This window comes from Notolepis coatsorum, assembly GCF_963971535.1.
Source record: "Notolepis coatsorum genome assembly, chromosome: 7".
In the NCBI taxonomy this organism is placed as follows: Eukaryota; Metazoa; Chordata; class Actinopteri; order Aulopiformes; family Paralepididae; genus Notolepis; species Notolepis coatsorum.
Window position 1 is genome coordinate 235,775 of NC_140171.1, and position 15,134 is coordinate 250,908.

Here is a 15,134-nt window from a genome sequence, read left to right on the forward strand (position 1 = left end):
GGTCCTTGGGGCAATCCAGAGAGACAGTTATGGGTACCAAAGCTTCTTTGCCAACAGAGTGGGTGAAATCCAAAAGACTGCACCAGTGCAGGACTGGTGGTGGATCCGTGGAGGTCTGAACATAGCTGACATCATTACAAGAGGAGGCACTCCTGAAGATTTAAAAGAGGATTCCACCTGGCAAAATGGACCAGATTTCCTGAAGTGGCCAGTGGAGGAGTGGCCCATTAAATCAGCTGGAGAGGTAGCTGCCCAGGCCAGGGAGAGCGTAAACAGACTCCAAAGGAAGGCATTTTCAGCTGCAATCACACGAGCTCAAGCTAAAATCAGTCCGCAGGAAGACGACCCTCTGACCACACAGGAAAGTCAAAAGGAAATGCCAACTCCTCTAAGAAGGAAGCCCACTGGCTGGGTCAAAGATCTTGTGGAAATAAGAAGATTCAGCAACCTGTCCAAACTGGTGAGAGTCATCGCCTGGGTCTATCGAGCTGTCAAGCAGTGGCTAGAGAGGAAGTGCCAGGTGCCAGGGCAGTCAAAGTGGGAGGCAAGCTGGGTTGACTGTAAAAGAAATTGACAACGCATCTGAAGACCTTTTCCTCGCTGCTCAAGAAGCTATAGCCTTCCCAGAGACTCTAAGCAGATTGGCAGTGTACAAAGACGTGAACTCTGGACTCCTACTTTGTGGAGGCAGAATCCAGATGTTCGACGAAGTGAAGACTGCAGTGCCAGTCTTACCTTTTGAATCGTGGGTGTCTACATTGCTGGCACAAGAATCCCACAAAGCAAACCATGAGGGAGTAGCAGGAACCCTTCTTCGCATGAGGAAAAAGGCTTGGGTGATAAAAGGCCGGAGACTTGCCAAGAGGGTGGTTGACAGCTGTGTCGTTTGCAGAAAGAACAATGTAAAACAGTGTCAACAAATCATGGCTGACCTGCCTCCAGAGCGAACAGGCCCAGCTGCACCCTTTGAATTCACCACCATGGACCTGTTCGGCCCCTATGAAGTGAAGGATGAGGTCAAAAAGAGGACCAGACTCAAGGTATGGGGAATCGTCTTCTGCTGCATGGCTTCCCGAGCCATGCACACTGAAGTGGTGAGTGACCAGTCATCCGAAGGATTCCTGCTCGCCTATCAAAGGTTCACTTCGCTGAGAGGACACCCCAGGAAACTCTGGTCAGACCCTGGCTCTAACTTTGTGGGAGCCAAGCCTGCTCTGGAAAAGCTTTACAAATTCCTTGACCAACTGAACAGGCCTGAACTTGAAGGAAGAGCTGCCAAACATGGCACAGAATGGTCGTGGAAGATCCACCCCGCAGACTCTCCCCACAGGAACGGTGCAGCAGAGGCAGCTGTCAGAATAGTGAAGCGGGCCTTAAGCAACCTTGGTGGAGAAGGTGTTTTCACATGGGGAGAATTCCAAACGTTTCTCTTCATGGCAGCCAACCTTGCTAATGAGAGACCCATCGATGCAAGAACTCAAAGCAGGGAAGACTGCATAGAGTACATCACTCCAAACTCTCTGCTTTTAGGACGTGCCCATCCTAAAGGTGACCCTGGAGACTTTCAGTTTGATGGCTACCCATACAAAAGACTTCAGAATATTCAGGCAGAAGTCAGCAAGTTCTGGAAGAAATGGAGCCAATTGGCCGGTCCTAATTTGTTCATAAGGAACAAATGGCACACCAAAGAGCGAAATGTTGCTGTTGGAGATGTGGTCTGGTTGGCTGACCAAAATGCCCTGAGAGGACAGTACAAGCTGGCTAGAGTAGTCAGTGTCAACGCTGACCGCAAAGGCATCGTAAGAGATGTGCTGGTGAGGACCTTTCCCAGCTATCCTGTCCCCATCACGAAAGCAAATGACAAAAGAAAGCCCACAAAATCAAATAGTGAAAACCAAAATCCCGGCCACAATTCTGCATCGAGATGTCAGACGGCTGGTCATTCTACTTCCTATATGAAGAACCAACCAGTCAAGAATCAACTGCAACTAAAACTGTTGAAAAGTTGAAAATAAAAAGTGACTTGGAGTTGGAACTTGGAGTTGTTTCCTTATGTCCTTTGGAGTGGAAAGCAAGAGTTGACTTTATTTCGTTGTATACTGTGCAATGACAATTAAAAGTCTATTCTATTCTATTCTATCTAATATACTTGTGTACAGTATTGGCCAGTAGTACATAGACGGTAGTGATTTAATGATATCAATACTTGATTAATACAGTCAGGGAATTGTACCCCTCAGTTACAATTGGTCCTTCGAGCCGGATAATAATTAGCGTAATATTAATATAATATTAATATTGACATGGCCGATGACGAACACTCCACAAACGGTTCTCCTAAGCTAGATCGCCCGCAGCGCAGACGGCAGCCACCTCCCTATCTAGAGGCATACTCTGTCAGTCCAATACCTAGCTTTAAAGGGAAGTTAAACGCGGAAAAAGTAGAAAGTAAAATTATGTCTGACCTTAACAACCAGGTTACCCCGACCACAGAGGCCCTGGGTGCTAATGTAACTGACCAAGCTCACGGTGGGGACCAGGAGGGAACTGACACGACTTTACCCCCAGACAATACCGAAGAAATAGCCCCCGACCAGCTCCGGGAGGAAGACAACCCTAAAGAGACGCGCACCCAGGAGACGGATCTCCTCGGTACGCAACAGGAGAACGGATCTCCAACAAGTACTGCCGGGAGCCGACCGCCCCGAACGGCGTCTTCCCCCAGCGAGGCGGACAAGATGCTGGCGCAGGCACTCATCGCCACCCTGGCAGCCTCCACCGAACGCGATCGACTTCAAGCGCAACAGACGTGCGAGCGCGAACATTTCGCAGGCGAGCGAGATCGCTTCCAGGCGCAACAAAGGAGCGAAGACGACCGGATAAGACTGGAGACCAGACGCCTCCAGACAGAAGAGAACATCGAGAGAAGCCGCGCCGACGTCGCAAATGCACAGCTCCACGCCGCCCATGCCAGCGCCAATGCCCAGCGCGACGCTGCCCAGGCCAGCGCCAATGCGCAGCGCGACAGCGCCAATGCGCAGCGCGACATCGCCAATGCCCAGCGCGAAGCAGCGCGCGACGCAGCCCATGCCCGGCGCGAGGCAGAGCGCGACCGGCTGCAGGCGGAGCTGATGGACAAACTGGTTGCCATGGCGACACCCCCTCACTCCGCACGGAGCTCCCAGAGATCGTCAAGACATGGGTCTAGGACACATTCCCCTACCCGACGAAGCGACCCGGGACCCCGCCTACAGGAGGATCCTGTCCACGTCTCCGAACCCCCTCCCCGGCCGGTCCATACGAGACCTAGCAACCGGGAAGAACCGGACCACGCCGAGAGACTGAACAGAAGACTCCAGGTCCTAGCAGAGGAAGAGGAGGAGGAGGAGGAGGAGTGTCAAGCCGACCAGCAGCAACGTACTCTGGCCCAGGAGGCCCAGTACAGCCCCGACCAGCAGCAACGTACTCAGGACCAGGAGGTCCAGTACAGCCCAGAAGTCAGCCCCGAGGCCCTGCGTTACAAACCCCCGACTCAACTCACGGGTGAGTTTGACGCACCGTCAGCCCCGAGGAACAGCACCTGGGTACCCGACCTTCGGTACCCACCAAGTACCAGCCCAAGACGACACGCAAGAGGAGACTCGCCTAGGAGGCCTCTCCCCCAACGCTCACCGATGTGCCAGTCATCCATGACATCATACATTGCCACGCCGTCATTTCCCGACTTCGCCTATGAGAGTCGAGCACAGTACACGGAGCTCCGGATGTGCCTAGAGACAATGATGGTGGATGTCGCTGATGAACGCCACAAGTATGCAATATTACTGAAGCACCTGAAAGTACCGCGAGCGCACAATATAGCGCTGGCCTATGCCACCTCTTCGACACCATACACCGCGGCCCTAGCGGCGCTGGACCAGAGATATGGACGTATATGGGATTACGTAATAGAAGAGATAAGGCATATTGACCGCTTACCCCCAGCAACAGACAATCGCTCACTAGACGACCTGTCAATCAAAGTGCAGTCCCTGGTAGGGATGCTGGGAGCGCAACGGGAAAAGGGCATGCATGAGCTATACGCCAACTCTAACGTCGAGAGGATTTTGGAGAAGCTGCCACCCGCAAGACAAGAGCGTTTTAGGCGGCAGAGAGACTACCGGGATCCCAACGGCCCCGAACCATCCCTCCTTGATCTAGCCGACTTCCTGGCGAGAGAAGTCAGCAGCTTACGACTGGATACGTTCGGGCGGAGCACGCCAAGCTCCAGAGAGGGACCCAGGAGAATAAATGATGGAAGAAGATCGGTGACTGTTATGCACCAAGCCGAATCAGTACCGCAGCACCAGAACCACAACACCCCCTCGACGAAAGAGGACCAGTGGAAGATTGAGTGCCAGTACTGTGAGGGAGAACATCGGCTCTATCAGTGCGAAGATTTCAAGAAGCTGACCACGGATGATGTGAGCCAGTGGGTCAAGGACCACCGCCGCTGCTTCCGCTGCGCGCGCAGCCACCTAGCAGCTGAGTGCCGCCTGAAGAAAAAGTGCAGCAGGTGCGGTGGCACCCACCTGGAGGTCCTGCATGACATCAACAGGCATCACCCAGGACAACAGAGTGGGCCCGTCACGATACTGTACCATGCCGAGGCGGTGGCACCAGAACCAAAGTTCCACCAGACCGCTCCCTGGTGTCCCGACTGCTACGGCAGACACTGGGAGTCAAGGTGCGACTCGTGCCATATAGAGTCTACATCACCACCCGAGACAGGAGTGCTCCACATAGACCCCCAGCATAGCGGGACCCCCCGTGTGCTCCTCAAAGTGGTCAGGGTGCTCCTGAGCCACGAGGACAAAGTCATGGACACTTACGCCGTCCTTGATGACGGGTCAGAGAAGACCCTTCTGCTCGCGTCCGCTGCGGCCCAGCTGGGACTGCGGGGGAGCGAGAACCAAATGACGATTCGGACAATAAGAGATTTAAAGACGATAAAGGGCGAGAATGTCTCCTTCACTATCGCAGCAAGCGGGCAGCCAGAGCGACGGTATAGGATTACAAATGCTTTCACCAGCCAAGAAATAGGACTATCACAGTACACCTACCCCATCCCACAGCTGATGGATAAATACGTGCACCTGCGTCAACTACCTATCCCGCTCATAGACGGCGCCACCCCGACCCTGCTGATAGGCTCCGACCATGCAGACCTCATCGTCCCGATAGACCGGGTCCATACCGGAACCCGAGGCTGTCCTGCAGCAGTCGAGACCCGCCTAGGGTGGACACTACAAGGCCCCCTCGCTAAATCTCTCAACCGAACAGCAGCCACTAGCTGCCTCCACTCCAGAGAGACAGAAGAAGACACCGGCCTCTCCCCCGTACAGCAGAGGCTATTGACATTAAGCGAGAGGCCCGTGAGAGAACCGTGGGTACCAGAGGGAGTTCGGAACTCCACCCCCCTCAGCTGCGCTTCAGACGTAGCTGACCTCGAACCCAGCACCCCAAGCGACTCCTTGACGGGGCGGCCGGGACCGGCCCCTCCTCACACGGGGTACAGAGCGAACAAGAGAAACAGACGGAGGAGGAGAAAGCACAGCCAAGCCCAGATCAAAGCAGTCTCAGGCCCGCTTCCTCCTAAGCCCCCCTTCATCCCGTCCAGTCGTCATGACCATAGACCAGTCACCACCCCGAGCTGCGTGGCCGGCCGGCCGCGTAAGCAAAGTGACCACTGGTGCCGACGGAAAGGTCAGAGTGGCAGAAGTGCTCGGCCAAGGGCGGATCTTCAACCGACCCGTGGCGAGGCTGATAGAGTCGCCAAAGGCTCCCCGACTCGCCTAATGACGACCATGACCCCTGACTTTGTGAACTGCTTGACCCCTCACAGACATTGAGTAGTGGACAGTGCGGTTAATCTGTCCCTGCTTAGCTAATTAGGTGGGACTAATTAGGGGGCGGCTGTTACAAAGGGTCAGATTAAACCGAATATATATATTTATTGCCTGAGATCCCATGTATAATATTTGTATATCATTTGATATCCCCTGTATATTCCTTGTACAATATGCACTGAATATCCCTTTAGTCTACAGGACAGACCATAATATTCGTTCTCCTATTGGAAGCGATCCCCCGGCGCCACTGCCTTACCCCCTAGAGCTGACTTCAAAGGTACCGACGAGATATGTCTGTACATGCCCAGCTTCTGCCCATGAATACGGCTACTGAAATACGAATGGTACTATTTGTTCACAGCGCATATATATATGGCGCAAGTAAAGTAGAACTTTCTCTTAGTCTCTTAGTCCCTTGTCTCGTTCAGTTCCAGTTATCCAAGCAACGTCTCACCCACTACGCAACGTGGGCAGAGCAGGGCTCGCATTGCCCCAAGATAGAGCCTCGTGTTATCTTAGTACGTTGGTTTAACGTATCGTTCTCTATTTATTAGTAAAGCCTTCATTACGAGTCAAAGACCACGTGGAGTGAGTAATTGTGCGTCTACATAGAGCACTTATTGCCCGTGCTAATAGTATAGTAACGTCAAGTTCAACCGTGCACTACCGCACCGGAGGATATCTACACCGGACCAGCAGCACCACGGAGGATTTACACCCCGCCAGCAGTGCCACTTCCCGGCAAGGATTATTATTCTTCATTCTTCACCAAGCTGCTGGAAGCAGAGAACCGTCTACACCCACTGCTGTGGGATCCACGTGCCCGTGGGGACATCACTCAAGCCCGTCTTTGTCGTACCAGAGGCACCACGGCTTTCACCTGCACGGCGCGCATCCTGGGACCAGGCTGCTTTTCCCCGCTGACTCAGGGAGTAAAACACCGTCTCCAGGTGCCTTGCCACAGCTCCGTGGACCATTGACATTCATAGAGCATTGCCCCCCTCTGCTGGCTTACAACCGGTAGTACCCCCTTTCCCAGAGTACCATAGAGATCATCCTTAATATTCATTATTGATTTGCCTGCACATTCTATTTGCCTTATAAGCGCATCTAAAGTGACAAAGTAATGTAATCTAATATCCCTTTTATGTAATAAATATTCTAACCGAGTATTTTGTGTGGAAAACCGTGTTATTGTGGAAGTGTTCTAATCTAATATACTTGTGTACAGTATTGGCCAGTAGTACATAGACGGTAGTGATTTAATGATATCAATACTTGATTAATACAGTCAGGGAATTGTACCCCTCAGTTACAGTTATGGTCTTTAAGCTACTACAGTTGTTTTGACTTTACTATATATATTAATGCCTCTCTGACCTGACAGCTACCCACATCAGTAAGTAGTTTAAATAATATATGTTTTGTTTTGAATCATCTTTGTGTAACTAATATTGTGTCTACTCATAGTCCCAATCCTTCTGTTGCTATTATTCCTGTTCGAATCACTACCAGGTCCCCGGTTGATCTTTTAGGTCGTACTGCTGTTACTCCAAACTTGGTTTTAATACAAATTCAGCCCCGTTATTAATCATGTTATTGATTTTACACCAATTCAGAGTCTCTATTCAGCACTTACTTTTAAAAAGAGAAACGGATTAGGAATCATTCATTGGAATATTAGGAGTTTACATAAAAATCTTGATCATGTCCAGATACTTGTCATGCAGTCTAACCCCGATATCCTGATTTTAAGTGAAACTTGGCTTAAGAAAGGTGATTCTGACTTGGATGTAACTCTAGACAATTACAACCTGTTTAGAGCGGATAGGACTGGGAGGGGGAGGGGTGGCTATTTATGTAAAGTCTATTTTTTCTGTGACTATTTTAAACACTAACAATTCCAAAATGTTTTAAACATTTATTTGGGACCCAATAATTCTGTTAATGTGACTGGAGTCTATAGACCCCCATCAGCCGATGTTAACTCTATTGATAGGATAGCAGAGTTACTATCTCAGTACTCAAATGTTGAACTGATAGTTCTAGGGGATTTTAATATTGATTGGCTTAGTAATGATTCAAACCATCTTAGAGACATTAGTAGTAGCATTGGCTTATCTCAGTTGGTTACTGAACCCACCAGGCCAAATCTAGATTATTCTAGGTCAAGTATAACTGACTTAATGTTTTCTAATAAGACTGATCAAATTAGTGCTTGTGGTGTTTTTTAATTAGGTGTTAGTGATCACTGTCCTATAGCTTGTGTTAGAAACTCTCGATTAGAGAAATCAGTCTCACACTATTAACAAAAGGAATATGAAAAACTTTAGTGATCAGGCTTTTCTAATTGACCTATTCCATAGCGACATCCACTACACATTGGAGATTCCCGATGTCGAAGTAGCACTCAACTTTTTTTCAAAAACCTTTCTCTCAATTGCTAATAAACATGCACCTTATAAAAGGCTTAGAATAAAAAATAGATAGAGCCTGGGCAGCATTTAGACGGCTCAGAAATACATTTACAGCATCTGTGATGTTGAAGGCAGAGGTTCTGTGTAGGATTGTTAGTAACTGTCTAACTGCATATATAACTGTTTCTACTAGTAACTGTCTAACTGCATATATAACTGTTTCCACTAGAGGGCGCTCTAGGCGGAGACACTCAGGAACACCACCAGGTGGCGAGTATAAATAGAGATGTCTCCTCCCACTTCTTTCTCTTTCCCCCAGCCTCTCAGCGAGAGACCTGTAGTGTTACTGCTCTGCCATGTGAATAATAAACCACGGCAGTTAAGGCTCAAGATAGAAACCATGCCTCTTGACCACATTATTGTCACCCTATAGCCGAATTCTGTTAACAGGTTACGGGCCCAGATAACGCCGGGGCGAAATAATAAGGGTAGCAAGCTTAGCTAAAGTATAGGCTAGGTTAGCGGCGGGAGCACCGCGTGGCTAGACGCTAGGCCAACAAGAGCTAAAGCTACGCCTGTAGAGTAACTACTTTCCAAAAGAATAGATTGTCCAATACGTCGGATTCCAATAGGCTGTACTTTATATAGAACCTTCAGCGCACGTTACATTACAGTTGAGTTCTCATCAGTTTCATTCATAAAACGCTCTCTGCCGTCGGCAACTCAATCACCCTAAAAGGACGCAGCTGGTAGCAGGTGCAAGGCATCCTGGGACTTGTATTTCTACTAACGTGGCGACTAATGTAAATAATAGTATCTCTGACTAGAATAAACAAACACTCTTCCACTTCCACTTCTTCATTCAAAGGTAAACAATAATCGATATTAACATATATGAAATATAACTCATAATCATTAACCTGGCCTATTAAGTTACAACATTCTCCAACATTCAGCAGTGTCATTTTCTTGAGAGGGGCTATCCTGGACTTGGATGCCACTAAGCTCGTTCTAAGTTCTCCATCTCGGGTTTCGCCCTGCAGGTAGGCCACAGCACTGTAAGCCATTTCACTGGCGTCACAGAACACATGTAGTTTCAGGAGTTGGCTGTTCTCTGTCTGCAGGTCTATTCTGTACCATCTTGGGATAGCGAGCTGGTGTAGCTGGGGGAGCTCCGAACACCACTGTTGCCATTCTCGAGTCAGATTAGGTGGTAGCTCCTCATCCCAGGAGTCCTCTCTCCCACATTGCTTGAAACATGCACTTGAATCAGACTGTGAAAGGAGTCAGGAACCCAAGGGGGTCATAAATGCGTGCAGACGATTGCAGAACACTTCTCTTTGTATTCTCCTTCTGTTTTAGAATGCTCACCAGTGGCCTTAAGTCAAATGTGAAGTCATCAGTTTCTGGCCTCCATTCCAAGCCGAGCACTTTCAGTACCGCTCCGTGTGTCTCTGGCGCCACTGTGAGGTCAGTTTTGCTCTTCTCCCATTTTTCCATCAATTCAGGAGAGTTTGTCATCCACTTGCAGAGGTCCATGCCTGCGGTCAACAGCATTTGTTTAGAAGTTGTCGTCACAGTGTAAGCTTTTTCAACATTGTGTGAACTTGCAATAAAATCATCAACATAAAGTGATTCTCTCAATGTCTCTACAACGGATGGATGTTCTGTCTCATATTGTTTCAGGTGTTTCCTGATTGTAGCAGCGAGTAAGAATGGACTTGGGGAAGCGCCAAAGACCACTCTGGTCATCCTTAACACTCGTGGCTCTTCCTCCTCTTCTCCCTTTGGTGGGCCAGTGAGCCACAAGAACCTCACGGCATCTCTGTCCCTTTCTGCAAAGGATATTTGCAGGAAGGCCTTCTTGATGTCTGCCATAAAGGCGACCGCATGTTGCCTGAACTTAATCAGGACGTTGAGGAGGTCTGGATTCAGGTTGGGTCCTGTGAATAAGCAGTCATTGAGGGATGGATGGCCATTTTCATGAGATGAAGCATCAAACACTACTCTCAGTTTCGTTATCACCTTGTCCTCTCTGAGTACTGCGTGGTGAGGTAAGTAGTATTTCACACTGTCTGTCCTTGCATCATCCTTCGGCACGTCCTCTGCTATGTTCTGTTGTAAATAGTCCTCCACTACTTCATGATACCTGCTGTAAAAGGTAACATCTTTCTTTAGTCTTTTCTTCAGACCATCAAACCTTTTCTTAGCGATTCTGTAATTGTCTTGGAGTTCTGTTCTTTCTGCCTTCCATGGCAACTCCACTTGGTATCGCCCATCTTTAAAGGTTGTTGTTCTCTCAAACATCTGGTGAGCTTCTTCTTCTGCTGGGTTCTGTGTTTTCTCGCCTGTTATACCCAGAGACTCAATTTCCCAGAATGCCTTTAGTTGATTGGAGACAAGTGTGTCTTCATCAATGGGGATGAACATGCATGCTGCCTCAGCTACACTTGACATGGACACCGGCCCCTGCACAGACCATCCAAAGGTGCTCTCCACTGCAACCAAAGTCTCTGTCAGCCTCTCCACTTTGCCTGATACTATTTGCCAATAATAGTCTGCTCCTATCAGGATGGAGAGCTCTGGATCACTTTCATTTCCTGGGAAGTCTGCCAGTTTCAGACCCTTTTTCTTGAGCTCATGTTGAACCTGGTCACCAGGCACCTTCATCACTGCTGAGCACACCTGTGGGGTCTTAATAGCCTTTATTTCGATTTTTTGCTGGGTGTCCCAGACATTCCTCAAGGTGACCTTCACTGTGTTGTACTGTGACATTGTAGGGACAGAGGATCCAAACGTGTGAAGAGTGAGTTTCTCTTGTCTTATTACTGGTAACTTCAGGCTCTTCACAAGGTTTTCATGGATGAAGCTCCTCTGACTCCCTCCATCTAGTAAGCAACAAGCTATTGCCCTGCCTCCCGGGCCTTCCACCCATGCCTTGGCAGTTTGTAACAGCAGTGTTCTGTCCATCTGGTTTCATCTTCACTGAATGAGGAATGACTGAGGAAACAACAGCCTCTTCCGAAACAGGGGGTTTCTGCTCCTTGCTTTTCTTGCCAGTGCACACAGCAATGTGATGTCTTCTTCCACAGGAGGCCTGCTTTTTACAGAATTTGGCTATGTGTTTCTGTCCTAAACACACAAAACATCTTCCCATTCACATTAGTCTGTCTTTACGTTCAATAACGTTGTTGTCTGGGAAATGTTCTGCTTTGTGATCAGCACTGTCACAGAACAAACAGTTGTACACCTGGCTGGCTGTATGCAGTGTAGCACTAGATTGCATGCTGGGTCTTTTTGATCTCACTTCACTGAATGAGTAGGCCTGTTTCCATGGCTTGCTCTCTTCTTTCTGATGGTTGGATGATGTTGTCATTTGCAGTGCTCTTTCTCAGCTCTGATGTCGTCTAGTTTATTGTCTATTGATTGTACATTGGCTAGCAATATACTGGGTAGTGGTGTCCTGTGCCGCCTGGTTCTCAGCCTGTTACGGACTCCAGCTCTCTTTCCTCGCCGTCTGGGTCCTTTGTCCCTGGGGGCGAGATCCGGTCCTGATGTCCTCAAGATCTCAACGGGCCATTGTTGCGGTTCAGAGAGCTGATCCAGAGATCTCAGCTGATCTCAGCGTCAATCTGATTTAAAAGACGTGTAGTACCACCTTCAGCGCACGTTACATTACAGTTGAGTTCTCATCAGTTTCATTCATAAAACGCTCTCTGCTGTCGGAAACTCAATCACCCTAAAAGGACGCAGCTGGTAGCAGGTGCAAGGCATCCTGGGACTTGTATTTCTACTAACGTGGCGACTAATGTAAATAATAGTATCTCTGACTAGAATAAACAAACACTCTTCCACTTCCACTTCTTCATTCAAAGGTAAACAATAATCGATATTAACATATATGAAATATAACTCATAATCATTAACCTGGCCTATTAAGTTACAACAACGCCTACCACCAACGAAGAGGATGGAAAACAAGAGAAGGGGCAAATGGCCCTCATTCAATGGAAAAGCAGAGGACTACGAGATCTGGGAAGAGCGCATGCTATGCTGCATGCACAGTGCGCGACTGAAGGAGACGATCCTGGTAGCCCCCATGGGAGAACTGGCGGCGGAAGAGCAAGCCCTGGACGACCAGCGTAACGCAGACGCGTACTGTGAGTTAGCGCCGCTGCTCGACGACACCAGCCTGGGGCTGATATTACGCGACACTAAAGACAGAGGCCGAGAAAGCCTGGAGGTGTTGAGAGCATTACATCGGGCGAGGAAGACCCCGAGTCGTGGCCCTCTACATAGCACTAACGGCCCTGAGGAAGGGGCCCACCGAGACTGTGACCGAATACGTCGAAAGAGTGGAGCAAATCACGACGCCATTGAGGAGTGCCGGAGAAGCACCAAGCGATGGGCTAATGATGGCGATGATAATACAAAACGGACATCACGCTGGGACAGTTCAAGGATAAGTTAAGGAACTTCGAGGCCTCAGAAGAGGCCTCAGAAGATACCCACCCGGCCGCCGCGAGCGACGCCAAGGGAGAGGACCAGGACCACGACGGAACTGGCGTGTTGGCGATGCGGAGCGAAAGGCCATCGGAGAAGCGACTGCTGCGACTGGTGTAGCTTCTGCAAATCCACGGGGCACACAGACAGAGCGTGCATGAAGAAACACGACCAGAGTGCGCGATACGTGCATGGGCAAGATGACGGCCATGGACGAGACGGCGGCCACGGACGAAACGGAGGCCACGGACAAAATGGCGGCTATGGACAAAATGGCGACTACGGACAAGATGGCGGCTACGGACAAGAAGACGGCTGTGGACAGGATGACGAATAACGGGACAAGAAGACTGCGCTTTCGGGGCGCGGACGGCGTGCACCGCCGGACCGGCCCAGCTGCAGCGAGCCCAGAGAAGGGGACTGATCGTGGACACAGGTGCGTCGTCCCATGTCATCAACGACAGGAGTCGGTTCAAGAACTTTGACGACACTTTCCACCCGGAGAGGCACAGCATGGAGCTGGCAGACGGGAGACGCACCTACGGATTGGCGCAAGAGAGAGGAGACGCACAGGTATGCCTCACGGACAGTAAGGGGCGCCGGCGTACGGTGACGTTAAAGAACGGTCTCTACGTACCATCGTTCCCACAAGGACTATTCTCTGTAATAGCTGCTACTGCAAGCTGTGCCAAGGTATTCTTTGATAAAGGTAAAAATGTTCTTGTAGAACCTGACGGTACGCGGTTTGACATAGATGTACCAGAGAATATATTATCTGCAAACGGAGTGTAATGACAACGACAAGCGTAATGATAACGACAAGTGTAATGATAATAATGATGTGTGTAGCGTGACGGCCAGTCACGATATTCAGACATAGCAGGAGTTTATGGGTCATTGTAATTACGAGGATTTACTGAAACTGCAAGTAGTGTCAGAAGCAGTGTTGGGACTAACGCGTTACAAAGTAACGCGTTACAGAAACAAAGTTACTTTTTGCCGCAACTAGTACTCTAACGCATTACTTTTGAAATTCAGTAACGCTACTTACGTTACTGAATGGTTCGTCACTGCGTTATTTGCGTTATATACGGCGTAGATTGATAGCGAGTGGTAGTGATTATTATTATTATTATTATTATTATTATCCTCATATCCGTAGAATGATACGAGGCGAGTCTGGCCACTGGCCAATCAGAAATGCGCAAACCAGAAATGCGGCTACGGAAAGAAATAAACCCTCTCTATTGTAAACAAAACAAACGCTCGCTATGAATCTACATAAAAAGAACGCAGTAACAAACTAACAAACCATTTAGCAACTACTTGGAGAGATAATTAATATACAACATGGAAACGAGATAAAGAACATGTTTGAGGCGCTGCTGGAGTCAACTGGACTAACTTAACGTTACTACATCTCGACCACCACAGACTTTGGTGAGTGCAATGTGTTCACTGAAACTCAAGTTGATCAACGGATTTTGACTGTACGAAATCTGCCAGGGAATCTCATAATACTAATCAAACAATATAAATATAGTCCTTTCATGCACAATTGATATCCTAACTATTCTAACGTTGCAATGCTTTGATTGATATCTTAAACAACGTTGCAACTTGCAAGATGGTGAATGAATGAATGAATGAAAACTTTATTTAACAGATTGCAGAATGGGTACAATACAGTACGGCTCAATACATACAATTGTTAAGGGGATGCAGACCTGAGAAAGACGTTTGTCTTGTTTCCATCAGGGTCCCCCATTTTCAATTCATATAGACATTTATGACATACAACATACATGACATTTATGGCATAGGGACATATAGGTATTTAGTACTGATACATTTGTGACATAAACGGTATTCAAATATACAGTACTGTTACCCCTAGCTTTGGGTAGGGCGTTCCACATTGTTGTGGCATAATTGCGAAACGTGTTTAGTCCCTTGTTTGAGCCGAATCTGGGTTTTACATGATTTGTTGAGCTTCCTCTGGTGTAGTGGTTGTGGTATTCACTGACCTTTGGGAAGTATTTTGACATGTACATGGGTACCCCGGTCGTATAGTGTATCTTGTAGACCAGGCCCATTGCAAGTTGCTGTACTCTGTCGTCTACTCTAAGCCATCCTAGGTTGTCAAAGTGGGCAGGGGTGAGGTGGGTTCTGGGGTTCAGGTCAAGTAGTAGTCTGACCAGTTTGTTTTGTGATGTTTGTAATTTTGTTTTAAGCGCCTTTGAGGTGCTTTGGTACCATGAGGTGCACGCATAGTCGTAGTACCCTTGAATTATAATGGTTATAATGAAACACTCCGGCGACA